This window comes from Stegostoma tigrinum, unplaced genomic scaffold, assembly GCF_030684315.1.
Source record: "Stegostoma tigrinum isolate sSteTig4 unplaced genomic scaffold, sSteTig4.hap1 scaffold_80, whole genome shotgun sequence".
NCBI lineage: Eukaryota > Metazoa > Chordata > Chondrichthyes > Orectolobiformes > Stegostomatidae > Stegostoma > Stegostoma tigrinum.
Window position 1 is genome coordinate 1237283 of NW_026728747.1, and position 24827 is coordinate 1262109.

General features: G+C 46.0%; 1 long non-coding RNA gene across 2 annotated transcripts in view; it reads left to right on the forward strand.

Moving 5' to 3' along the window:
• Window positions 1-2357: 2357 nt before the first annotated feature.
• The window catches only part of LOC132209279 (uncharacterized), a 49326-nt gene continuing 26856 nt past the window's right edge, over window positions 2358-24827 (forward strand). For both annotated transcript variants that reach the window (XR_009445372.1, XR_009445371.1), the window contains exons 1-2: window positions 2358-4075; window positions 19961-20019. This is a non-coding gene — a long non-coding RNA (uncharacterized LOC132209279). The remainder of the gene's footprint in view (window positions 4076-19960; window positions 20020-24827) is intronic.

Sequence of the window (24827 nt, forward strand, 5' to 3'; positions counted from 1 at the left end):
GAAAGAACAGACAAATGGACAGAGATGCCAGGGTTGGCTTGTGAGTAAGAAATGGGGCAGCGCTGAAGGAACCACAGGTCTTGAGCTTGTTTATTAATGACTTGGAGGAAGAGGTGAATGTGCTGTGGCTAAATTTTTAGATGACTCAAAAATATTTGGAAAGACAAGGCATGGAACAGAAACAGAGATTTACCAGGATGTTACTTGGATTGGAATGTATTAGCTTTCAGGAGGGCTTGGTGGAAATGTTGTATAATAATAAATGTAATGAGATCAACCATGATCTCACCGAATGGTGGAGGAAATTCAATGGGCCAAATGACTTGTTGAGTGAGTCTTGTTGTTTGACAATGAATTCGTAAAGGTGTTTGTTTTTGTCTCTTGGATGAGATGTAAAAATGAAATGTGTACGCTTCCTTTTCATCTGGCAATAAATAATCGTTCTGAACGATTTCCATTGACTAGTGGCAATCTGACAAGCATCACGATGTAAAGAGATTCTTAGCTTCTTTTTAATTGTAAAGTTATTCTCTGGAATTAATTAAGCATATATTATTTGCATCTCAGGAATTATATTCATCACTGCATCTCAAAAAGTACTCTGTTGTATGATAACAGCATTTTAAAGAACACTCTTCAATGGTTGTGATTTTCAGTTGCCATAACACACATTAAATTACATTGTTGGCCAATCTGTCCATGATTATTTCATTGTCTTACATTTCAAACAGACGAGGAAATATTAGTGATGCAATGAAGAGTTTGATGATAAAATATAATTACTGTTACGGTTTCCTCTTGGACGAAATATTCTCATCAAATTGACTGGTCAAGGAAATGGGACACTGACTGTGAGTACTTTGAGTGTTTAAGTGATTCCTAAAATGAAAATTATGACCTTGATTTCTCTTGCATGCAGATATGAAGAGACTATTTTAAAAATCCTCTCGGTTCGTGGTTCAGGCATAAAGGTGTCACATGTATATTTATGTATATACATGTACATGTGTAATCTGAAAAGAAAATGACGATAAATCACTTGTTACAAGGTGAGAATGAGTTATCCAGATAGTAAGAACTGCCAAAGTTGGTGTCTGAGATAACACATTGTGGAGCTGGGGGAAAGCAGGCAGCATCAGAGGCTCAAGAAAGTTGATGTTTTGGGTCAGGACCCTTCCTCCAAAATGGAGGGTGGACGGGAGCTCAGAAACAAATAGTGTGGAGAGGGAGGAGGTGCTGGGGAAGGTAGGTGGGATGGTGATAAATGAGTACTATCCAGATTGGAACAGATTTACCCCAGAAGGTATTGAATACAAGTTCCAAATCACTCTCAAAATCCTAGTGACCGTTCATGTTTTTTTTGTCTGTGTGTTTCAGTAATTGCATGTCAGTTTGAATGGTTCATTGAGAGTGAGGAACCTATGGACTCACACACACCAACATGGAATTTAATTCAAAGAGTGACTCCTCTTCAAAGTACTTAATCGCTTTTAAAATCTTGACCATTTCTGCTGTCTAGTTAAACAAGTGTAGCTGAATACTGCTTCAATAGGAATTAGTGTTTAATAGGAACATATTTGTGAAACTTACAGTTCCTCAAGCTTTAGCATAAACTGGTGGAGACTTTCGGCGCTTGCAAAAAGGCTCACCTCTCTGTTAATACTGAAGGAAAATTGGAGTTTAAAAGTAAGTTCACCCGGTGTCAGGGAATGAAATGTTAATGTTGACTTGAATATAATTTTTAAAAAAGTAATATATTTGTGTAGCACTAAACTCAAATTAAAATTTGGATATGCCAGTTGACTCCTGTTTGACACTGGATGGAATGGCGGTGACATCAGATTCAGTGATGATTGAGAATCTAAAGAATATGAGGATAAGATTTAAAATCCAAATATCATTGAACTCTTCAAGAAATGTATTACTGGAAAAGGGGGAAAGCATGTATGTCTATTAGAATTGAATACACTCTGAAGGCGGTGGCACAGATGAAACAGACCTGTGTGCTAAAACTTATCACAAATTTCACATTGAATGGAACAGTTTAAACAGGCTGGAGGAAGCAGACATGCCAGCGCAAACTTTTGAATTTGTGCATTCTGTTCATAAACATCAGCAAAATTGTGGGAACCTGTTTATTCTTTCTCTTTTATTGCACAGAACCATACGATTACACTAATTTTGATGAGGAATTTAAAGATTATGAGCCCCGTCCGTTTGACCCGCAGTTTGGCACCATAGGTTGGTACGATCTTCGTTCGAGAAGGAAGAGGGATGTTCCAGACACAGAAAATCGTCAAACCATTTACTACAAAGTCTGTTTCTGCTTAGTATTAATTAATGCAGTTAACATTTTCAGATTGACATGATTGCAGAATGGAGTCAATAAAACAAATTCCATCTGATATTCAACATAAATTTTAAGTTTAGAATAACAAGCTCACAAGAGCTTGGTTTTAGATATCACTTGGGACCACAGACTAACAGACAAAGGAACAAAGCAAAACGACTCTGCGATTTGATGTAGAAACTCCTGACTCCGAAGCCTGCAGCCGCCCTCCAATTCTCAAGTCAGAAGTGTGCCAATGATGGTGCAGATCCAACAACACTGGAAACGATCTTGAGTCTAGACCAAAGCAGCCCCTTGATTGGCACCGTATCCATTCTCTCCACAACCAACTCCAAGACACAATAATGTGTCCATATACAAGATGCACTGCCACATTTTTTTCCAACTATTCTTACACCCGCCTTTCCAGACTTAGAAAACTCATCTTCAAGGTCAAGGACATCAGACATGGTAGCACTAATCCCAGTAAAAATCACCTCCAAGCTACTCTCAAACTTATTTGGAAATGAATGATTGTTCCTGAGTCAATATTAGTAATCTCTTTTGGAACAGCATTGTGGGTCTGTGTACAGCAACATGAAGCTGTTCAAGAAGTCAATTTGTGCTGGACAATCAGCAACAGCTATGTCTCATTAAAGAATAAATAAATCGGAAAGAAATCCATCTGAGAGTCACAAGCAAATGGGTAACTTTTTTTTGTTCACTCTGCAGCTCGTGGGCTATTACCAATTTTGACAATGACAAATGAAGCTTTTGTTTGGTTTGCTATTGATAGCAGCTGTCCACAAAATAAAAACAATTGGCATCAGAGATAATGGGAACTGCAGATGCTGGAGAATCCAAGATTACAAAGTGTGGAGCTGGATGAACACAGCAGGCCAAGCAGTATCTCAGGAGCACAAAAGCTGACGTTTCGGGCCTCGACCCTTCATCAGAAAAGAGGGAGGAGGAGAGGGCTCTGAAAGAAATAGGGAGAGGGGAAGGCAGATTGAAGATGGATAGAGGGGAAGATAGGTGCAGAGGAGACAGACAAGCAATAAGGAAGGAGAGGATCAAATATCAAGGTAGGCTAGCTAGTCATATCAGAAATCATAGTAACGGCTTCTTTCAATACATAAGAAACAAACGTGAGGCAAAAGTAGACACTGGGCCACTCCAAATTGATGCTGGAAGGCAAGTGGTGGGAGATAAGGAAGTAGCTGAAGAACTTAATAAGTACTTTGCGTCAGTCTTCACAGTGGAAGACATGAGTAATATGCCAACAATTAGGGAGAGCCAGGGGGCAGAGCTGAGGATGGTAGGAATTACAAAAGAGCAAGTGCTAAAAGAGCTAAAAGGTCTAAAAATTGATAAATCTCCTGGCCCCAATGGGCTATATCCTAGAGTTCTGAACAAGGTGGCTGAGGAAATAGCAGAGGCTTTGGCTATGATCTTTCAAAAGTCAGTGTAGTTTTTTTTTGAGTGCGAGCAGCAGCGGAGGCAAGACGGACCCGGAAGACTGCAGCTAAGGTAAAGCAGTTTATTTTTAAAATTACTTACCGGTAGCGGGCAGCGGTGTTTTTCCTCTTTCAGAGAAGGAGCGGGAGCAGCAGAGGAAGTGACGAGGACCAGAGGGGCAGCCGGGAAGGAAAGCAGTGAGTATAAATACTCACCCTTCGACGCCAACGGCCATTATGAGTGCGAGCAGCAGCAGAGGCAAGATGGACCCGGAAGACTGCAGCTAAGGTAAAGCAGTTTATTTTTAAAATTACTTACCGGTAGCGGGCAGCGGTGTTTTTCCTCTTTCAGAGAAGGAGCGGGAGCAGCAGAGGAAGTGACGAGGACCAGAGGGGCAGCCGGGAAGGAAAGCAGTGACCATATATATCAGCAAGGCGTGTTAGGGAAATGGAGCTGGAGCTGGATGAACTACGGATCATTCGGGAGGCAGAGGGGGTAATTGAGAGGAGTTACCGGGAGTTGGTCACTCCTAAGGCTCAGGACGAGGATAGATGGGTTACAGTTAGGGGGAGGAAAGGGGACAGACAGACAGTGCAGAGATCCCCTGTGGGCATTCCCCTCAGCAATAAGTATACCATTTTGGATACTGCTGGGGGGGATGACCTACCAGAGGAAAGCCATAGTAGTCAGTTCTCTGGCACTGAGCCTGACACTGTGACAAAGAAGGGAAGGGGGCAGAATAGAAAAGTACTCGTGGTAGGGGACTCGATAGTTAGGGGAATCGACAGGAGATTTTGTGGGCAAGATCGGGATTCCCGGAAGGTATGTTGCCTCCCTGGTGCCAGGGTCCGGGACGTCTCCGATCGGGTGTATAAAGTTCTAAAAGGGGAGGGCGAACAGCCAGAAATCGTGTTACATATTGGCACAAATGATATAGCCAGAAATAGGTTTGAGGATATAAAAAGTGATTTCAGGGAGTTAGGATGGAAGCTGCAGAGCAGGACGAACAGAGTAGTGTTCTCTGGTTTACTACCGGTGCCACGAGATAGCGAGGTGAGGAACAGGGAGCGGGCGCAGCTGAACACGTGGCTTCGCAGCTGGTGTAGGAGGGAGGGCTTCAGATATGTTGATAATTGGGATGCCTTCTGGGGAAGGTGGGACCTGTACAAGAAGGACGGGTTGCATCTGAACTGGAAGGGGACCAATGTCCTGGGTGGAAGGTTTGCTCGAGTAGTTCGAGAGGGTTTAAACTAGTATGGCAGGGGGGTGGGAACCTGAGCTGTATACCAGAGGTGAGCATTGATGCAGGTGAGGCAGTAGCAAGAGGTAGACCAGCTAGTGGGAAGGATTTTCCTGGGAAGGAACCAAGGAATCGGTTAAAGTGTGTTTGCTTTAATGCAAGGAGTATCAGGAATAAAAGTGATGAACTTAGAACATGGATCAGTACCTGGTGCTATGATGTTGTGGCCATAACAGAGACATGGGTTTCTCATGGGCAGGAATGGTTGCTGGATCTTCCAGGGTTTAGAACATTTAAAAAGAATAGGGAGGGGGGAAAAAGAGGAGGGGGTGTAGCACTACTAATCAGAGAGGGTATCACAGCTACAGAAGCTTCCTTTGTCGAGGAAGATCTGCCTACTGAGTCAGTATGGGTGGAAATTAGGAACAGCAAGGGAGTAGTCACCTCGTTAGGGGTTTACTACAGGCCCCCCAATAGCAGCAGGGAGATTGAAGAAAGCATAGGTCGACAGATTTTGGAAAAGTGTGCACGCAGTAGGGTTGTTGTAATGGGTGACTTTAACTTTCCTAATATTGATTGGAACCTCCTTCGAGCAGAAGATTTGAATGGAGCTGTTTTTGTAAGGTGTGTTCAGGAGGGTTTCCTAACGCAGTACGTTGACAGGCCGACGAGGGGAGAGGCCATTCTAGACTTGGTGCTCGGAAACGAGCCGGGGCAGGTATCAGATCTTGTGGTGGGAGAGCATTTTGGTGATAGTGACCATAACTGCCTCACGTTCTAGATAGCTATGGAGAAGGAGAGGATTAGGCAAAATGGGAGGATATTTAATTGGGGAAGAGGAAACTATGATGCGATTAGACATGAGTTAGGAAGCATGGACTGGGAGCAGTTGTTCCATGGTAAGGGAACTATAGACATGTGGAGACGGTTTAAGGAACAGTTGTTGGGAGTGATGAGTAAATATGTCCCTCTGAGACAGGCAAGAAGGGGTAAGATTAAGGAACCTTGGATGACGAGAGCGGTGGAGCTTCTAGTGAAAAGGAAGAAGGTAGCTTACATAAGGTGGAGGAAGCTAGGGTCAAGTTCAGCTAGAGAGGATTACATGCAGGCAAGGAAGGAGCTCAAAAATGGTCTGAGGAGAGCCAGGAGGGGGCACGAGAAAGGCTTGGCAGAAGGAATCCGGGAAAACACAAAGGCATTTTACACTTACGTGAGGAATAAGAGAATGGTCAAAGAAAGAGTAGGGCCGATCAGGGATAGCATAGGGAACTTGTGTGTGGAGCCTGAGGAGGTAGGGGAAGCCCTAAATGAGTTTTTTGCTTCTGTCTTTACGAAAGAAACGAACTTTGTAGTGAATGAAACCTTTGAAGAGCAGGTGTGCATGCTGGAATGGATAGAGATAGAGGAAGCTGATGTACTGAAAATTTTGTCAAACATTAAGATTGACAAGTCGCCAGGCCCGGATCAGATTTGTCCTCGGCTGCTTTGGGAAGCGAGAAATGCAATTGCTTCGCCACTTGCGAAGATCTTTGCATCCTCGCTCTCCACTGGAGTCGTACCTGAGGACTGGAGAGAGGCAAATGTAATTCCTCTCTTCAAGAAAGGAAATAGGGAAATCCCCGGCAATTATAGACCGGTAAGTCTCACGTCTGTCATCTGCAAGGTGTTAGAAAGGATTCTGAGGGATAAGATTTATGACCATCTGGAAGAGCATGGCTTGATCAAATACAGTCAACACGGCTTTGTGAGGGGTAGGTCATGCCTTACAAACCTTATCGAGTTTTTTGAGGATGTGACTAGAAAAGTTGATGAGGGTCGAGCTGTGGATGTGGTGTATATGGACTTCAGTAAGGCATTTGATAAGGTTCCCCATGATAGGCTCATTCAGAAGGTCAGGAGGAATGGGATACAGGGGAACTTAGCTGCTTGGATACAGAATTGGCTGGCCAACAGAAGACAGCGAGTGGTAGTAGAAGGAAAATATTCTGCCTGGAAGTCAGTGGTGAGTGGAGTTCCACAGGGCTCTGTCCTTGGGCCTCCACTGTTTGTAATTTTTATTAGTGACTTGGACGAGGGAATTGAAGGATGGGTCAGCAAGTTTGCAGACGACACAAAGGTCGGAGGTGTCGTTGACAGTGTAGAGGGCTGTTGTAGGCTGCAGCGGGACATTGACAGGATGCAGAGATGGGCTGAGAGGTGGCAGATGGAGTTCAACCTGGATAAATGCGAGGTGATGCATTTTGGAAGGTTGAATTCGAAAGCTGAGTACAGGATTAAGGACAGGATTCTTGGCAGCGTGGAGGAACAGAGGGATCTTGGTGTGCAGATACATAGATCCCTTAAAATGGCCACCCAAGTGGACAGGGTTGTTAAGAAAGCATATGGTGTTTTGGCTTTCATTAACAGGGGGATTGAGTTTAAGAGTCGTGAGATCTTGTTGCAGCTCTATAAAACTTTGGTTAGACCGCACTTGGAATAGTGCGTCCAGTTCTGGGCGCCCTATTATAGGAAAGATGTGGATGCTTTGGAGAGGGTTCAGAGGAGGTTTACCAGGATGCTGCCTGGACTGGAGGGCTTATCTTATGAAGAGAGGTTGACTGAGCTCGGTCTCTTTTCATTGGAGAAAAGGAGGAGGAGAGGAGATCTAATTGAGGTATACAAGATAATGAGAGGCATAGATAGAGTTGATAGCCAGAGGCTATTTCCCAGGGCAGAAATGGCTAGCACGAGGGGTCATAGTTTTAAGCTGGTTGGTGGAAAGTATAGAGGGGATGTCAGAGGCAGGTTCTTTCCGCAGAGAGTTGTGAGAGCATGGAATGCGTTGCCAGCAGCAGTTGTGGAAGCAAGGTCATTGGGGTCATTTAAGAGACTGCTGGACATGTATATGGTCACAGAAATTTGAGGGTGCATACATGAGGATCAATGGTCGGCACAACATTGTGGGCTGAAGGGCCTGTTCTGTGCTGTACTGTTCTATGTTCTATGTTCTATGTTCGGAAAATTGCTGTTGTAACTCCCTTGTTTAAGAAAGGATCAAGGCAAAAGATGGAAAATTACAGGCCGATTAGCTTGACCTCGGTAGTTGATTAAAATTCTTGAATCATTGTCAAGGATGAGATTTCGAAATTCCTGGAAGTGCAGGGTCAAATTAGAACAAGTCAGCATGGATTTAGTCAGGGGAGGTCGTGCCTGAAAAACCTGTTAGGATTCTTTGAAGAGGTAACAGGTATGTTAGACCAGGGAAACCCAGCAGATGTTATCTATCAAGACTTCCAACAGGCCTTTGATAAGGTGTCTCACAGGAGGCTGCTGAGCAACGTGAGGGCCCATGGTGTTCGAGGTGAGATACTGGCCTGGATTGAGGATTGGCTGTCTGACAGAAGGCAGAGAGTTGGGATTAAGGGCTCTTTTTCAGAATGGCAACCAGTGACGATTGGTGTCCCGCAGGGTTCAGTGGTGGGGCCGCTGCTGTTCACCTTATATGTTAATGATCTGGATGAAGGGACTGGGGGCATTCTGGCGAAGTTTTCCGATGATACGAAGATAGGTAGACAGGCAGGTAGTACTGAGGAGGTGGAGAGGCGGCAGTAAGATTTAGACAGTTTAGGAGAGTGCTCCAGGAAATGGCTGATGAAATTCAATGTGAGTAAATGTGAGGTTTTTCACTTTGGTAAAAAGAATACAGGCATGGAATATTTTCTAAATGGTGAGAAAATTCGTAAAACAGAAGTACAAAGGGATCTGGAATTCTTGGTCCAGGATTCTCTAAAAGTTAACTTGCAGGTAGAGTCCATGATTAAGAAAGCGAATGTAATGTTGTTGTTTATCTCAAGAGGGTTGGAATTTCGAAGCAGTGATGTGCTTCTGAGGCTTTATAAAGGTCTAGTTAGGCCCCTTTGAGAATACCGTGTCCAATGTTGGGCCCCACACCTCAGAAAGGACATACTGGCCCTGGAGCGTGTCCAGCGGAGATTCACACGGATGATCCCTGGAATGGTAGGTTTGACATACGATGAACGGCTAAGGATCCTGGGATTGTACTCATTAGAGCTGAGAAGGTTGAGGGGAGATCTAATAGAAACTTACGAGATAATGTGTGGCTTAGAAGGGGTGGACGCTAGGAAGTTGTTTCTGTTAGGCCAGGAGACTAGGACCCGTGGGCACAGCCTTAAAATTAGAGGGGGTAAATTTAAAACGGAAATGAGACGACTTTTCTGAAGACAGAGTGGCGGGCTTGTGAAATTCATTGCCACGGAGTGCAGTGGGGGCCGGGACGTTGGATGCCTTCAAGGCAGAGATCAACAAATTCTTGATCTCACAGGAATCAAGGGCGACGGGGAGCGTGCAGTGAAGTGGAGTTGAAATGCCCATGAGCCATGATTTAAATGGCGGAGTGGACTTGATGGGTCGAATGGCCCTACTTACACTCATATCTTATGGTCTTAAGTTAAAGGGTCGGACATGAAGCCAATCGAGGTGAGTGTAGGTGGGGAGAGGTCAGTCTGGGGAGGACAGACAGGTCAAGGGGGCGGGAAGCGGTTAGTAGGTCAGGAATGGGGGTTTGGCTTGAGCTGGGAGGAGGGGATCGGGGAGAGGAAGAGCAGATTAGGAACGTGGGGACGAGCTGGGCTGGTTTTGGGATGCAGTGGTGGGAGGGGAGATTTTGAAGCTTGTGAAGTCCACATTGATACCATTGGGCTGCAGAGTTCCCAAGCCTCAGTTAAGGAAGGACAATAAACACTGGTCAGTCATACATCAAACAAAAAAAGTTTATTTTTAAAAGAAAATAGGATGCATCTGTCAATCAAGTGGCCAAGTATTATCGATTTTTGAGAAGATTTTTAGCTCAGGTTTGAGGTTTTGGATGTAAGATTGCTCACTGAGCTGGAAGGTTAGTTTTCAGATGATTCGTCACCATTCCAGGCAAAATCATCAGTGAGCCTCCAGTGAAGCGCTGGTGTTCGGTCCCGCTTTCTATTCAAGTGTTTCGGTTTCCTTGTGTTGGTGATGTCATTTCCTGTTCTTTTTCTCCGAGGATGGTGGATGGATTTGGAGCCAATGTGTCCTCCCTAGTATAGTTTGTGTATGGAATGAACTGCCAGAGGAGTGCCAGAGGCTATTATAATCACAGTATTTAAAAGTCACCTGCATGGACACATGAATAGGAAGGGTCTGGAGGGATATGGGCAACATGCTGGCAAATGGAACTAGTCATTTACGATATCTGGTTGGCATGGAGGAGTTGGACTGAAGGGTCTGTTTCCCTGCTGCACAACTCTACGACTCTGTCTTTGTCTCTTTGTGTCTCTCTCTCTCGCCCTCGCTCCCCCCTCCCATTTTCTCAAAAACCCACCCCTCGCCACACCCACAATCTCTGTCTCTCCATCTCTGTGTGTGCCTCACTCTGTGTCTACGTCTCTCTCTCTCTCTGTTGTCTTGTCTCTGCCACCTCGCTGTGCACTTCTGTCTCTCTTTCTTTCTCTTTCACTCTGTCTCTTGTGTGTGTGTGTGTGTGCGCGTGCGCGCGCGCGCTCCTCTCTGTCTCTCGTCTTGTCTCTGCCTCCCTCTGTGTGTGCTCTGCCGTTCTCTCTCCGTCTCTCCCTGTGAACTTCTCCCTCTCCCCTGCCCCCGCCCCCGGCGCTCTGTCTTTCTCTGTGTCTCTCTTCCTCTCGCCGTGTGTTTATCTATCCGTGCATCTCCACCCGCTCAGCAGGGAGCATTGAGTTTTTTTTAAAAGTTTAAAAATCTGTTTAAACCCAACCCATCCGCAATCAGACTGCATTTCTAATTCTCTCTCTCACACACACAGTCTGTCTCTTTCTCCCTCTCAGTCAATCCCCTTCCTCTCCTGTTCCTACTCACGCCTTTCCCCCCCCCTCTGCCTCGGTGACGAGTCCGCTGTCTGGAACCCTTTTCCCGGGAGGGGACTGAGGACCCAGCTGTTCTGCATCGGGATCAGCGTACCACGATCCCGGACCCCTACAGCCTCCGGCATGACCACTGGGCGAGGAGCAGGCATCCAGGCTGCTGGAAAGCTCGCTGCTCAGTGGCTCGGCCCTGCGCCGCCTTGGCCGGGAGCGGGGATCCGAGCTGGGAGAAGGCCTCTTCGCCCGGCTCCTGGGCACAGCTACCTGCCTGAACACTAAAATGTGTGGCTGGATGAACACAGCAGGCCAAGATCTTGGATTCTCCAGCATCTGCAGTTCCCACTATCTCTGGTACCTGCCTGAACAGCTGCCTGGCACCGAACCCACCCTCTCTCCTCCCCTCCTCTCTCCCTGCCCCCTCCTCCCTTCCCTACCCGCCCCTCCTCCTTCCCCCCCAACCCCCTCCTCCTACCCCCCTGCCCCGTCCTCCTGCTCCCTCCCTCCATTCATCCATTCCTTCCTCCTGTCAGTCCTCGCTCCCTCCCTCCAGCCATCCATTCCTCCCTCGCTCGGTCCCTCCAGCCATCCATTTGTCCCTCGCTCCAGCCGTCGCACCCTCCCTCCCTCACTCCAGTCAGTCAAAACAACAAAGAAAATTACAGCACAGGAACAGGCTCTTCAGCCCTCCAAGCCTGCGCCGACCAAGATCCTCTGTCTGACCAGTCACCTATTTTCTCACGGTCTGTGTCCATTTGCTCCCTGCCCGTCCGTGTACCTGTCCAAATATATCTTAAAAGATGCTAGTGTGTCTGCGTCGCCCACCTCTGCTGGCAGGTGCCCACCAACCTCTGTGTAAAGAACTTGCCATGCATATCTCCCCTAAATTTTCCTCCTCTCGTCCACGTCCTTTTGGTAATGGACACAGTACTCTAAATGTGGCCGAACCACAGTCCTATACAACTGCAACATGACCTGCCAACTCTTGTACTCAATACCCTGTCCAATGAAGGAAAGCATGCCATATGCCGCCTTGACCACCCTATTGACCTGCATTGTCACTTTCAGGGAACAATGGACCTGAACACCCAGATCTCTCTGTTCATCAATTTCCCCCAAAACTTTTCCATTTACTGTTTCGTTTGCCCTTGAATTTGATCTTCCAAAATGCATCACCTCGCATTTGCCTGGATTGAACTCCATCTGCCATTTATCTGCCCAACTCTCCAGTCTATCTCTGTTCTGTTGTAATCTCTGATAGTCCCCTTCACTGTCTGCTTCTCCATTCCTCCCTTGTAGTGCAATTAGGCAAGACTTAGGAGGCATAGAATGGGTTAGCAAAATGCAGGGGATGGGGACAATTGAATTGTGGAGCTGGTTTAAGGAACAGATATTGCGTGTCCTTGAGAGGTACGTCCCTGTCAGGCAGGGAGGAAGCGATCAGCTAAGGGAACCGTGGTTTACTAAAAAAATTGTATCTCTTGTTCAGCAGAAGAGGGAGGCTGATGTGACGATGAGACCAGTTGGTTCAGATGAGGTGATGGAGAGCTACAGATTAGCTAGGGAGGATTTAAAGAGAGAGTTAAGAAGAGCAAGGAGGGTACATGAGCAGACATTGGCAGGTAAATAAAGGAGAGCCCTAAAGCTCTCTGTAGGTATGTGAGGAATAAGAGGATGACTGGGCTAGGCAAAGGGCCAGTCAAAGACAGAAGTGGGAAGTTGTGTGTGGACGCTGTGGAGATTGGAGAGGTGCTAAATGAATATTTCTCATCTGTTTTCACTGAGCGACAGGAGAATATTGCAGAGGAGGTGACTGAGTTAGAGGCTACTAGAATTGCAAAGGTTACGGTTAGTAAGGAGGAAGTGTTATCAATTCGACAACGTGTGAAGGTAGATAAAACCCCTGGGCCTGATGGGATTTTTCCGAGGATTGTCTGGGAAGCTAGGGAGGAGGTGGTGGAGCCTTTGGCCTTGATCTTGGAGTCCTCATTGTCTACAGGTTTAGTACCAGAGGACTGGAGAAGTGCAAATGTTGTGCCCTTGTTCAAGAGGGGCAGTAAGAATGACCCAGGCAATTAAAGACCTGTGAGCCTTGCGTCTGTTGTAGGAAAAATTTTGGAAAGGATTATAAGAGATAGGATTTATAATCATCTAGAAAGCAACAATGTGATTGGAGATAGTCAACATGGATTTGTCAAGGGCAGGTCGTGTCTCACAAACTTCATTGGTCACCTTCTCAAAAAACTCAATCATGTGGATGAGAGTCGGGCAGTTGGCGTGGTGTACATGGACTTCAGTAAAGCCTTTGATAAGTTTCCCCATGGTAGGCTATTGGAGAAAATACAGAGGCACGGGATTGAGGGAGATTTAGCCATTTGGATTAGAAACTAGCTTTCACTGAGAAGGCAATGAGTGGTGGTTGATGGAAAATATTCAGCCTGGAGTCTGATTACTCGTGGTGTGTCTCAAGGATCTGTTTTGAGACTACTGCTGTTGTCATTTTTATAAATGACTTGGATGCAGGCATTGGTGGATGGGTTAGTAAGTTTGCAGATGACACTAAAGACAATGGAGTGGTGGACATTGTGGAGGAATGTTGCAGGTTGCAGGGAGACTTGGATAAACTGCAAAATTGGGCCGAAAGGTGGCAAATGGAGATTAATACGGATAAATGTGAGGTGATTCACTTTGGGAGGAATAATAGGAAGGCAGGACACCGGGTCAACAGAAAGATTCTTGGTAGTGGAGATGAACAGAGGGATCTTGGTGTCCATGTACATAGGTTCCTGAAAACTGCCCCCCAGGTTGATAGTGCTGTTCAGAAGTCTGATGGTGTTTTAGGTTGCATTGGTAGAGGGATTGAGTTGCGGAGACGTGATGTCATTCTGCAACTCTACAAAACGCTAGTGCGGCCTCGCTTTGAATATTGCATGGTCGCTCCATTACAGGAAGGATGTGGAATCGTTGCAACAGGTGCAGAGGAGATTTACCAGGATGTTGCCTGGTCTGGAGCGAAGGTCTTATGAAGAAAGGCTGAGGAACTTGGGTGTGTTCTCATTGGAGAGAAGGAGGCTGAGAGGGGATTTAGTAGAGACATACAAGATGGTCAGTGGATTAGATAGGGTGCACAGTGAGAGTCTTTTTCCGAGGATGATGACTTCAGCTGGTACAAGGGGGCACAGCTACACATTGAGGGGTGATGGATTTAAGACAGATGTCAGAGGCAAGTTCTTTCCTCAGAGAGTGGTACGGGGGTGGAATGCTCTGCCTGCCAATGTAGTTAACTCAGCCACATGAAGGGCATTTAAACAGCCCTTGGATAAGCATATGGATGCTGATGGGATAGTGTAGGGGAATGGGCTTAGATTAGTTCACAGGTCAGCGCAACATGGATGGCCAAAGGGCCTGTTCTGCGCTGTGTTGTTCCATGTACTATTACAGTTCACAGATCACATTTAACACTAAAATGAGTGGTAGAGTAAAGAGGATAATGAAAATCTGCAGATGGACACAAAGTTTAAATGAATGGACAAGGGTCTTGCAGATGGAGTGCAATGATGGTAAATGTGAGGCTGTCCATTTTGGTAGCAATTAGGGCAAAATGGAGTATTACTTAAATGGTGAAAAATTGTAGCATGCTGCTATGCAGAGGGAGCTGGGCAACCTTGTGTATGAATCACAGAACGTTTGCAGATGCAGCTGGTAATTGAGGCAACAAATGGAATAGTGTCCCTTATAGTTCGAGTGATGCAGTTTAAAAATCGGGAGGGGATGCTCCAGTTGTATAGGGTGCTGGTAAAGCTTGATGTAGAGTAGTTTGTACAGTTTTAGTCTCCTCACTTTAAAAAGGATGTGCTGGCACTGGAGGGGGTGCAAAGGAGCTTCACAAGAATGATTCCAGAATTGAAAATGTTGCTGTATGGGGAGAGATTGAGGAGACTAGGATTGCACTCACTGAAACTTCGAAGAATGAGGGGTGTTCTAATAGCAACTTTTAAAATGATGAAAGAAATAGATAGGAAAGAAACACGGAAGTTGTTTCCACTGATGGGTGAAATTACAACTGGGGGGCACAGCCTCAAAATAAGGGTGAACAGATTTAAGACTGAGTTGAGGATGAGCTGCTTCATCCAAAGGGTTGTGAATCTGTGGAATTCTCTGCTCAGTGAAACAGTTGAGGTTCCCTGATTGAATGTTTTAAAGGCCAAGACAGGTAGATCTTTGAACAGGAAAGGAATTGAGGGTTATGGTGAATGGCGGCTAAGTGGAGCTGAGTCCGCACAAAGATCAGCCATGACCTTATTGAATGGCGGAGTGAGCTGAAAGAGACAGATGACCTACTCCTGCTTTATTTCTTATGTCCGTATGTCCTTAGATTGCCATCCTTGTCATTCCTCCTTCCCTGGAATAGGCCAGTTCTGAATGCTGATCAGTAGGTCTTTAAATAACTCCCGCGTATCAAATGTCGACTTGTTCAATAAAAGCTCCTCCCAATGAATACTGCTCAGCTCCTACCTAATACTCCTTCCCCCAATTTAGTAGCTTCCCACAAGTTCCTGATTGTTCATAGCTATTTTAAAATGTAAGGAGAGGCGATCACCCCGTTTGAAGAAGCTCCTGGTTCAGTGTTTTTCCCCATGTGGGAGTCAGCTACAGGTTTTCTTGTTCCAAGATTGGGGAGGAAATAGCCCAGTGGTGGTATTGCTGGACTGTTAATTCAGAGACTGAGATAACATTCTGGGGACCTGTGTTCAAATCACAGCACAGCAGATGGTGGAATTTGAATTGAACATAAAAGAAAATCATGAATGAAGAATTTAATGATGACCATGAAATCATTGCCAAATGTCAGAAAAACCCAACTGCTTCACTGATGCCCTTTAGGAAAGCAAACTGCCATCCTTACGTGGTCTGGCCTACTTGTGACTGCAGACCCACAGCCATATGATTGACTCTGAACTGTCCCCTGGGCAACGAGGGATGGACAATAAACACTGCGTAGCTAGTGATGTCCTCCTCCCATTAACAAATAAATAAAATTGGATTCTACATCTTCTGATTGAAGATTGTTTCTTATTCTCACAGTAATTTCATCGCTTACAGTCAGTTTCCCTCCTGCCTGTCTTTTTTGAATGTCACGTAGCCCTGCACATTTACCTCCAGTGTTGATCTCCTTAGAACCATGTCTTTGTAATAGCTCTCAAATCATGCCCGTCAACCTGTATGTGTGCTCTTAATTTGTTGATTTTGTTCTGAATACAATGAGCACGCAAGCAAAGAGCCATTAATTTTGCTTTATAACTTTATTTGACCTCTTGACATTATTTACAGCTGTTTTCTGTTTCTACATGCTGTCTTTTCCAGTCCCATGCTGAGTATTGTTATCCCAATAGTTCTTTAATGTCAGTGTGTGTGTATTCCTGGGCGAATACGCTCATGTGGTCTACGGAGTTGTGGAGGTCGCAGTTCTAGGACAGCCATTTCATAGGCCTACGCTGCAGGTTAGAAGAAAAGACAATCTTTTGCTCTGAGCTCTGCAAACCAGGGCGATGTCAAAAAGGAAACAAGGTCAAAAGAATTTCAACAAGAATCTCAAAATTAACTGCTGAATTCATATCAGCATTACAGGGATCGCCCAACTTAGTGGCCACAACATCCCACTTTCTATTCTTCACAAACAATCCAAATTCTGAACTATCCGTATCCCTCTTAACTTTTATGTTTTTTGAGCTAATTTCTTGTGTCTAACTTGTGCATATTTGTGGTGCCTTATGACTTCTTGCGTTTAGCAATTGATAAACTCACTCTCTCTTGAATTGAGTAAAACCTAGGTTTATAGGATCCCCAGTGTGGAAACAGGCCATTCAGTTCCACAAGTCCACAGCAACCCTACAAAGAGCATCCCACCCAGACCCATCCCCATTCCCTACTCTATCCCTGTCAGCCTGCATTTCCAATGGCGAATATACCTAACCTACACGTATGTGGGCAATGTGGGTAATTCAGCATTCCCAATCCGCCTAACCTACATGTTTCTGGACTGGTCAAAACAATGATTCGATATGAATTAATTAGAATGCAGCTGTTGACTGTCATCTTCCATCCCTGTGTTGGAGCGAGATTTAACATTCAAGATCAAAAATGAAACACTTGAACAAGATAGTTCAAATTGCGGTTGTTGACTTGCTCGCCGAGTTGGCTTGTTTTCATTCAGACGTTTCGTCACCATGATCAATGACATCATCACTAGAGCCTCCAACAAAACAATGTTACTCTACTCTGTCTGGAATTTATACTGTCCGGTCTGTTACCATGAGTACTGTCACTTCCGGTTTTGATCTATATGGGTTTGTATGTGGGGGCCCAATTGTATCTGCTTGTTGGTTGCATTATGGGTGGAGAATCACGCCTCTCATACAAAACTGGGACAAGGTAACCATAGTAGCCCAAGCCAAGCATAGACATGCAGAGGAATCCTAGAGGCATGGTTCTCAACCCATTCTCCAGCCTCACATTCTTGGTCTCTTCTATTTGAATATGATCACTCAACCATATCCTTTATGACAAACAACAGAGTCTTACATCACAAAATCTTCAGACAGGACTGTCCAGACAGATCCACTTGAACTCATGATATCATCTTTTGCTGGAGGGTTTCCGAAATGTCTACATTCTTCCTCACCTGAGCATCCTTGCGTTCGTGGTTGACAGAGATCTCAGCCATGTCCAACCCATGTCCTACACTTTGGCCTCACCCCTGATGAGGTTCCCTGGTCCTCAATGACCAACCCATCAATATCCACATCGAGAAGAACATCAGCCACGATTTCTAACAAGATCCCACCACCAGGCATATATTCCCCTCCCCTCTCTTGTCAGCCTTCCGCAGGGACCATTCCATCGGGACACCTCGATCCACTCCTTATCCATTCCCAACAGCTCCCCATAACCCAACAGCACTTTCCATGCCACCACAGAAGGCATAACATCTGCCCATTTACTTCCTCCCGCTTCACTATCCAAGGCTTCCAGGGGAAGCAGCGATTTACCCACACTTCACTCAATCTAGTCTACTGTATTCACTGCTCTCAATATGGTCTCCCTCTGCATCGGGGAGACGAAACACAGACTGACCAACCGCTTGGCAGAACACCTTTTTTCTGGCCGTAAGAATGGCCCCAGGTTTCCAATTGCCTGTCACTTGAGCGCCCCATCATGATCCCTGTCCAAAATCTCTGTCTCAGGCTTGCTGCAGTGCTCCAGTGAGTGCAAGCTAACACCTCCGCTCGGTTCGCAGTAAACAGCAGCACCTCACAGTCGCGAACGGTTTTAGCTCCCCCTCCCATTCCTTAGACGACATGCCCATCATGGGCCTCCTGCAGTGCCACAATGATGCCACCCGAAGGGTGCAGGAACAGCAACTCATATTCCACTTGGGAACGCTGCAGCCCAATGGTATCGATGTGAACTTCACAAGCTTCAAAATCTCCCCTCCCGCCACTGCATCCCAAAACAAGCCCAGCTTGTCCCGCCTCCCTAACCTGTTCTTCCTCTCACCTATCCTCTCCTCCCACCTCACGCTGCACCTCCATTTCACACCAACTGACCTCATCCCGTCTCCTTGACCTGTCTGTCCTCCCTGGACTGACCTATCCTCTCCCGACCTTCCCACCTATACTCTCCTCTCCACCTATCTTCTTTTCTCTCCATCTTCGGTCCACCTCCCCCTCTCTCGCTATTTATTTCAGAACTCTCTCCCCCTCCCCCTTTTCTGATGAAAGGTCTCGGCCCAACATGTCAGCTTTTGTGCTCCTGAGATGCTGATTGGCCTGCTGTGTTCATCCAGCTTCACACTTTGTTATCTTGGATTCTCCAGCATCTGCAGTTCCCTTTGTCTCTGAATAAAGGAGAAGGTAGGTGAAGAGGAGACAGACAGGTTAAAGAGGCGGCGGATAGAGCCAGTAAAGATGAGTGTATGTGGGCAGTTAGGGAGGGGATCGGTCAGTCCAGGGAGGACGACCAGGCCAAGGGGGTGGAGCTGAGGCTGGTAGGTAGGAGATGGGGGTAGGGCTTGAGGTGGGAGAGTGGATAGGTGGGAGGAATGACAGGTTAGGGAGGTGGGGATGAGCTGCGCTGGTTTTGGGATGTAGGTGGGGAGGGGAAATTTTGAAGCTTGTGAAGTCCACACTGGTACAATTAGGCTGCAGGGTTCCCAAGCAAAATAAGTGGTACTGTTCCTGCAACCTTTGAGTGGCATTGTTGTGGCACTGCAGGAGGCCCAGGATGGGCAGATGGAATTATGGTGTTGAAGGTGGAGATGTGCTCAATAAGTAGGAGCTTGACGTAGATGCCCTTGTTATCTGGACGTTCCAGAGATGTGTGTAAAGCCAAGGAGAGGGCATCTGCCATGGATCTGCTGCATCAGTAGGTGAATTGCAGTGGATCAAGGTAATGTGGGAGGCTGGAGTTGATGTGGCCCATGACCAACCTCTCAAAGCACTTCATATTTATAAATATGGATGTCAGAGCCACTGGGCAGTAGTCATTGAGGCTTTTGAAAAAAATTGCTGACATTCAGTGCGGGGATCTTAAAGCATTAGCACGAACATCAGAAAATTGGAGAAGCCTCGAGCATATGAGCACAGGTAGCTGAGGGTAGGGAGGGCGTGAATTACAGAAATCAAAGAGGGCAAGATACAGAGAGAGAGAGAGAGAGAGAGAGAGACAGAGATCATAGTGAACAAATGATTGGCCTGGTAGGCAGTGGAAAATACATGATTTTCCATGGAACATGCAGATATCTTCGAAAAACAGGACATTGAGTTTTGGAAATTAGTGTTATAGTTGATTTGGAGTGAACCAAGTTACTGTTCAGTTTGGTTGTGGCTTTTGATGAAGGGATGGTCCAACTGAGATTGAAATTGGAGGAAGATTTCAGGATTTTTTCATGTTCTTGTCTTTCTGTTATGCCCCGAGGTAAAAAGCATTGGAGATGCTGTTAATTTTTTGCACGGCGAGCTGCAGAATATTAACCAGTCTCACACCATTGCCATCACCTTGCCCTTGCAGATGCGGATAAAGTTCTCCAAGCTGACAGAAATTGAAAGCACTCGCATCCTGTGACGATGGTAAGTTTACTTTCTTAAAAAAAAATGCTTGCAGCTTAATTGGCATAATAAAGAGCACAGGGGCTCTGGTTAACACTGCTGCCTCATGGCACCAACAACTTGGGTTCAATTCCGCCCTTAGGTCACTGTCTGTGTGGAGTTTGCACATTGTCCATGTGTCTGCATGGGTTTTCTCCGGGTGCTCGAGTTTCCTCCCACGGTGAAAAGATGTGCAAGTTAGGTGGATTGGCCATGCTAAATTTCCCAAGGTGTTCAGTGATGTGTAGGTTAGGTGAGTTATAGGTGGATGGGTCTGGGTGGGAAGCTTTGAGGGGCAGTGTGGACGTGTTGGGCTGACGGACCTGTTTCCACACTGTAAGGATTCCCTGAATCATGATTCTATCATTTTACTGAGCGCAAAGGTACAATATTAGCCGGTCATATTTGTCTCACCTCTTTACACATTGACAAGAAAGCTTTAATTTCAGTTTCTATGCATTTGCAACGTGTCTGCTGTCTCTAACCAGGCTGACTATATCTCCTTCTCTAATGCGCATCTCCTGTCCCCTAACACCAAGAGGTGACACTTGCTTTTCGTTTCGTACAATCAGTAAAACAATAGCCTCCATATTACAGCCAGCGGCTTCTCTTAATGCTCACACACGGTTCTTTTTTTCCTCCAGGTATTGACCACTCATCATTTCTTATTCCTCATCTCATCTCTCTCTCATGCTCTCTCTCTCTCTCATGCTCTCTCTCTCTCTCATGCTCTCTCTCTCTCTCATGCTCTCCCTCTCTCCCTCTCTCCCTCTCTCCCTCTCTCCCTCTCTCCCTCTCTCCCTCTCTCCCTCTCTCCCTCTCTCCCTCTCTCCCTCTCTCCCTCTCTCCCTCTCTCCCTCTCTCCCTCTCTCCCTCTCTCCCTCCCTCTCTCCCTCTCTCCCTCTCTCCCTCTCTCCCTCTCTCCCTCTCTCCCTCTCTCCCTCCCTCTCTCCCTCTCTCCCTCTCTCCCTCTCTCCCTCTCTCCCTCTCTCCCTCTCTCCCTCTCTCCCTCTCTCCCTCTCTCCCTCTCTCCCTCTCTCCCTCTCTCCCTCCCTCTCTCCCTGTCATTATCTCTCCTCTCCCTGTTATCCCCCATCACTTGACTCACAGGCACAAACAGAAGAATGGAAGGCTGGTTTGCATAATGGACTATGCTGTGTTCACGACTCTGTAGTTTCTTATGACCTGAGGATGAGCTGTTGCCAAACCATGCCGTGATAGGTTGCTTTCTATGGTACATCAATAATTGTTGTCCTTGTGGACACACTGAATTGCCTTAGCCTCTTGGGGAAATAGAGACATTGGTGTGCTTTTTTGCCCATTGTGACGATCTGGGTGGACCAGGAGAGATCGTTGGTGATCAACACTCTCAACTATCTCCACCTCAGCAACATCTCTCTCACTGTCTGATGCAGGCGTGCTCACACTCACCTTCTGTCGCCCATTCTGTCTGTCTGTCTGTCTCTCTCTCCCTCATTGCCCATCTCTCTCGCTCTGTCTGTCGCGCGCTCGCTCTCTCCAATTCTGCCTGGAAGAAGAAAGGCAAGAGCCATAATAAATAGGGATTGTTCAGCTAGAGGAACCATGCTGTGATATGCATCCAGATAGGATGCTTTCTCTGGTACATCAATGAAAGTTGTCCTTGTGGACACACCAAACTGCCTTAGCCCCCTGGCAAGTAGAGACAAATGGTGTGCTTTTTTGCTCATTGCAACGATCTGGGTGGACCAGATTTTTCACAGTCGTACCTGTGACTCCATTGTGGCATATTAACCAGGTCAACAATGTCATTAAGGGGATCCTGAAGGAGGAGGACCGTAAGACACAGCTCGATGTACACATTGGTAAGATGAGTGATTTGGTTTGGGGTAACGCTTGCACCAAGCGTTCTGAGAGCTAGGCAGTGGATTAAATAGCAGGACCTGTAAAGTTGTAATCTCTGGATTATTCCTGGTGCCACATGCTGAGAAGGCAAGAAAAAGGGGAAGAAAACAGATGAATGCTTGGCTCAAGTGTTTGTGTTTGGGGAGGGATTTAGACTCCTGGATCTGAAGGAGAATTTGTGAGGATGGTATGTCCTCTACAAGTGGGCTGGTCTGCAGCTGAAGCAGAAAGGAACCAAAATCCTTGCACAAGGGTTTGCTAATGTTGTGAGGAATTTAAGCTATCGGCCTTGCAAGCAGTGGGCAGTTGAAGAGCAGGGAATTCACTGAGGGGTGAGAAGCTAATAAAATAATAATTATATTCTGGGATTTCAACTGCACAACATTAATTGAGATTAGATAAAAGTTTGACTTGGGAAATAATTCTTTAAATACATTTGATAGATTATTTTACATGAACATGGAGATGAGCTTGTAAGGGACAGTGCAATGCTGGACCTATTTCTGGGACACAAAGCCAGTGTTCCTTTGGCCCTCGATGTTGCGCCGACCTGTGAACTAATCTTAACCCATCCCCCAACACTATCCCATCATCATCCATATGCTTATCCAAGGACTGTTTAAATGCCCCCAATGTGGCTGAGTGAACTACATCAGCAGGCAGGGCGATCCTTACCGCTCTCTGACTAAAGAACCTGCCTTTGACATCTATCTCAAATCTATTATCCCTCAATGCGTAGCTCTGCCCCCTCAGACAAGCTGATGCCATCATCCTCAGAAAAAGGCTCTCACTGTCCACACTATCTAGTCCACTGATCATCTTGTATGTCTCTATTAAATCCCCTCTGAACCTCCTTCTCTCCAATGAGAACAGACCTAAGACCCTCAGCCTTTCTTCCTCACGGTTCTTCACGGTTACAAATGTTAGTGCTGGAGAATGATGTGTATAATGCGCACAATATGAACATCATCCAGTTAATGTCAAGGAATAAACGGCCAGATGTTGAATAAAATTTTGTGACCGTCAATCTCGTAGAGTCATACAGCATAGAAACACCATATCTATGCCTACCAACAAACACCAAACTGCACTAATCTCATTTATCTACACTTGGTCCAGAGCCTACTTTGACCTAGCATTTTAAATGCTCATCCCAGATGCTTTTTAAATGTTGAGAATACCTGCCTCTACTGCCCTCTCAGGCAGCGTGCTCCATACGTCTACCAGTTTTGACATGAAAAAGCTTTTCCTCAGACTTCCTCACCTTAAACTTGTGCCATCTGGTTTCATCCTCACCTTAACCTTGTGCCATCTGGTCTTAGACACATGTGCCCTGGGGAAAGGATTCTCACAATGTATTCTGCCTGTGCCTGTCATAATTTTCTATGCCTCAATCAGATCAGAGGAATTGAGTATAAGAGCAAAGTGGTCCTTCTGCAGCTGTACAGGGCCCTGGTGAGACCACACCTGGAATACTGTGTGCAGTTTTAGTCTCCCAATTTGAGGAATGACATTCTTGCTATTGAGGGAGTGCAGCGTAGGTTCACAAGGTCAATTCCCGGAATGGCGGGACTATCATATGTTGAAAGATTGGAGCGACTGGGCTTGTGTCCTCTCGAGTTTAGAAGGATGAGAGGGGATCTGATTTAGACGGATAGGATTATGAATGGATTGGACACTGTGGAGGCAGGAAGCATTTTTCTGCTGATGGGTGAGTCCAAGAGGGAGAGAGAAAACAGGAAATTGTAGACCGGTTAGACTGATGTCAGTAGTGGGAACGATGCTGGAGTGAATTATAAAAGATGAAATTACAACTCATTTGGATAGCCGTGACAGGATAGGTCAGAGTCAGCATGGATTTACAAAGGGGAAATTGTGCTTGACGAATCTTCTGGAATTTTTTGAGTATGTAACTATGAATATAGACAAGGGAGAACCAGTGGATGTAGTGAACCTGGACTTTAAGAAAGCCTTTGATAAAGTCCCACATTGGAGACTAGTGAGCAAAGTCAGGGCACATGTTATTGGGGGCAAAATACTGACTTGGATTATAAATTGGCTGGCTGACAGGAAACAAAGAGTCGTGATGAACGGGTCCCTTTCGGAATGGCAGGCAGTGGCCAGTGGGGTACCACAAGGTTCGGTGCTGGGACCACAGCTGTTTACAATATCCATTAATGATAGAGATGAAGGCATTAAAAGTAATCTTAGCAAATTTTCCAATGACACAAAGCTGGGTGGCAGTGTGAAATGTGAGGAGGATGTTATGAGAATACAGGATGACTTGGATTGGCTTGGTGAGTGGACGGATGGCTGACAGATGCAGTTTAATGTTAATAAATGTGTGGTTATCCACTTTTTTGGTAGCAAGAACAGGAAGGCAGATTACTATCTCAATGGAGTCAAGTTGGTAAAGGGGAAGTACAATGTGATCTTGGTGTTCTTGTACATTAGTCAATGAAAGCAAGCATGCAGGTACAGCAGACAGTGAAGAAAGCCAATGGCATGCTGGCCTTCATAACAAGAGGAATTGAGTATAGGAGCAAAGACGTCCTTCTGCAGCTGTACAGGGACCTAGCTTAGAAGGATGAGAGGGGGTCTGATTGAGATGCAGAAGATTATTAAAGGATTGGACACTCTGGAGGCAGGAAGCATGTTTCCGCTGATGGGTGAGTCCAGAACCAGAGGTTCTGTTTAAAAATAAGGGGTAGGCCATTTAGAACAGAGTTGAGGAAAACCTTCTTCACTCAGAGAGTGGTGGATATATGGAATGCTCAGCCCCAGAAGGCTGTGGAGGCCAAGTCTCTGGATCGTTTCAAGAAAAAGATGGATCGATCTCTTCAAGATAGTGGAATCAAGGGTTATGGGGATAAGGCAGGGACAGGATACGGTTTGTGGATGATCAG